Raw genomic sequence first — 551 nt, forward strand, 5'->3', positions numbered from 1 at the left:
GCCGTCTGGCCATGGCGCCAGGGTTTGAATTACACTTTGACTCATTGCAATAAAAATTGGGCTGCCCATCACGATGCTAAGAAAATCGGAGACCCCCAGGTTATGATTTCCAAATCTTACGGGGGCGGAGGATGGGGAGTCTCGTCTCTCAGGGGAGCGGGGAGCTCCAGCTCCCCTGTAATTCAACCCCTGCCTGGCGCCGCGTTGTTCTTGTATGTTTTTACATTTGTGAGCAGCAAATACACATTTCTTTAGCCTGTCTAATTCGTTATAGCCCTTTTCCTGCGCAAAGCTTCGCTTTGAAAAAGGAACCGGGAGCTGGAAGAAGAAGGGCCCCGCTGCAGCCTCGTGGCAGGTGCTTGGTGCGGGACAGGCGCTGCCCCCCTCTGCGGGCGGGACAACAACCCGAATCAAGCACGACCCCCCGGGTGGGTCCCCCAGTGCCGGCGCTGAGGGGACTGCGAGGAGCCGGCAGGGGGCGCTGCTGTGCCACTGCGCCCCCCGCGCCGTCCCAGGTGAGGCGGCGGCGGCACGCGGGCGCTGCTGCCCCT

This window comes from Crocodylus porosus, unplaced genomic scaffold (genome assembly GCF_001723895.1).
Source record: "Crocodylus porosus isolate Cpor-Errol unplaced genomic scaffold, CroPor_comp1, whole genome shotgun sequence".
NCBI classification, from domain to species: Eukaryota; Metazoa; Chordata; order Crocodylia; family Crocodylidae; genus Crocodylus; species Crocodylus porosus.